We start from the raw sequence: 2,833 nt of genomic DNA, 5'->3' as shown, positions 1-2,833 counted from the left end.
ACCTCTTAGGTGAACTTTTCTTTACCATGGAATTCCCAAAGCACTATACGATTCCTGCAAGCCAAGCAACCATATGTGGCTATACATTTAAGATTCAAGTGGTTTTAGCTATTTAGTTATTGCTTTGATATTGTATAATTATTTAGCTATTGATTAAAATGATGAACAAACATATTGCTACTTATTACACTCATCACCACCTTTACCGCGCATGCTCCACCACTCGTTTTGGTTGTCGCACAAATCTTTGGGGGTCGTTGTTTGATGAAGGCCTCTCTTCTTCCTCGATGTCTTTAATTCACCTTTGGGTTACACATGCGCACCCAGCCAGTACAATGTAATCCAAAACTAACATATTAACTACATTTAAGCATCAAAGCAATAAATCTCTTATAGCTGGCATTTTTCTGGGACCCAACCAGATTTTCCCCTCTTTCTGTTAATTTTTAGTAACTGTTATCTCTTGCATTTTCCTCCTGTCATGGAACATCTGCAGGGAGGGGGGTGGAACCCCTCCTCTCCCTTTTTTCTTGGCATTGCAACTTTTAACTGTTTTATTATTACTTCCAAATATTAATTACTGCATCAATATTGATTACTGTTTCAATTTTGTCAGCACAAATCATACCTATTTACCAGAGCTCTGTTCCTCTCTCTTGCAGCCCTTGAAAGCCTGACGGAGGACATGAGCAGTGCTGTGTCAGAGCTGGCATTTCAAACACTGCATGTCCTCCGAGCAACAGCCAGTGGGCGATATTCCATCTTCCGGAGGCTGCACGATCAGCTGCGCAGGGCATGGATCATTCGGCCTCGTCTGTCACGGCTCAGCTGGCTGCACTGCTGGAGCTCTGAGGAGAGCTGATCTGGGAGGCTCTCTTTGCTGGGGCAACCTGAGCCAGCGGGGATTTTTAGTTTTCTGTAAGATTTTTCTTTTCTTCCATTCTATTTTTTATTCTATGTAAATATAGACTATGTTATAATACCCAGAATCTCAGGAGATTTCTTTGCTGCCCAGGGTCTGTAGGGCAGAGGGGAAGAGGGGGAAAAGGGTGCTTGTGCTCAGCCAGCTGCCCCGGCGTGCAGTGCTGCAGGGAAGATGGCCAGAAGCCCCTTGGCCTTTGGTGGTTCTGCTGAAGCCTTTGTGCTGCCCACAGAGCGGCTGGGCAGGGGCCGGAGCTGCGGGGATCCCTGCCAGAGCAGTGCATGGAGATGGCCACAAGCCCTGTGCCAGGCAGGAAGCGCCATCCGTGTCCTCCCGCCCGTGTGCTGCTGCCTGCCTTGCTGAGGGCTCCCAGGTGCCTCTGGATGGGGCTGCACTGGAGCTGCTGTGGGGCTGCGGCGCTGCTGCCGGGCAGCTTGGCCGGGCTGGGGCAGGGCCTGAGGGGCTGGGGCGCTGGCAAGCCCTGAGCAATGGGCTGTCAGAGGCCACAAGCAGCCCCCTGGCAGCCGCCTTCCTCCTGACAGAGCTGACTGGCAAGACGGATCCCAGGCACTCTGCAACTAACAACATCAGTGTTGTTGGAAACCCAAATGCAGGGAAATCTCAGACCTTTGGTCTTGTCAGCAAAGCTTAGAATTAAACACAGCATTTGAGCTGAGACCTTGGAAAGGGCTTCCAAACTCAGGTGCTAGAAGCGAGAATGCAGATTTCTAGTTTATAGCAGAGACACGGGGAGGAAAGTTGAAGTGGAGGAAAGTTTTGAGTTTTAGAGTTCAAGATCTAGAAAAAATCCAAGTAGTTCCAATGGTAAACAAGAAGTTTAGGATGCAGTGCTTTAGTTTTGTTGCATCATGGCATGATTGGCTAAGGAAGCTTACACTGTAGCATGATGTGGGAACCCAGGAAATTCCTCGGGCTGCCCTGCAGGACTTGAGACCCTGTCAGAGGTCTCAGAGACCTTGGCACAGAGCCCAAGACCGCTGTGCCTTTGATTTAGCCCTTGGAAAAAACAATTCCCAACCTTGTATGAAGAATGGCAAGCCACAAAATGATAGTGAATTTAGCACAGAGTGGAAAAATAGATTTGGAGGGATTTTAGAATGGGGCTTCAGGGGGCAAGATGGAGGAATCTGGGCATGTCCAGCCTTTCTCCTTCTTCTTCTTGGCCTCCGTCTTCTGCTGTGATGTTGGCACTTTTCAATTGGTTTAGAGTAGAAGCTCACTGTCTAACGTAGATGATAGGTATTGGAAAGTCATTGTAAATATTGTACAGGGAGTTGTTTTCAGTAGAAGAAGATAACACCGCCCCGGCAGAGGCAGAGTGCCTTAGACTGTCTTGCTGAGTGGACCTCGGCAGGACAGGAGAAAGAATTTTATAGATGAGATAAAAAAACTATCTTGAGACCGAGAAATGAAGAGCTCTGACTCCTTCTTCCACCGCTGGGCTGGGAAAAGAGACTTTCTAACTTATTTCGGACTCACTCTGAGCAGCTAGAGACCCCGAGAGCATGAGTCCCTAAGAGGAAATCTTGAAGGATTGGGTCCAAAACAGAAATATCCTTGTTGGCCGTGTCTTCTTGGCCAAGAAGTCCTTCAAAGCTCTTGCAACTACAAGTCCTGCGGCCCTGTGAGTCATGCGGTGCAGATGCAAGCCAAACTCACCCTTCCTGTCTATGTAGAAGAAAAGAAAAAGCAAAGGCATCATCTAAAAAAATCAGAGGTCCGCTCTCTAGCTCCTTCCAAACTCCTTCAACTCACCCAAAGTGTGATTTAGCTACAAATAGATGAGAGGGACTCTTAGTGCTGCTGGCTCTTTGACTCCAGAGCGGCTGCTTTAGAATCTTTCCCATAAGCCTGTGTAGTTATGTGCCAGCAATGTCTCCTTTGAAGCAA

This window comes from Agelaius tricolor, unplaced genomic scaffold (genome assembly GCF_023055355.1).
Source record: "Agelaius tricolor isolate 1412-34295 unplaced genomic scaffold, bAgeTri1.0.p SCAF_39, whole genome shotgun sequence".
Lineage (NCBI taxonomy): Eukaryota > Metazoa > Chordata > Aves > Passeriformes > Icteridae > Agelaius > Agelaius tricolor.
Note: the sequence above shows the minus strand (reverse complement) of the source record.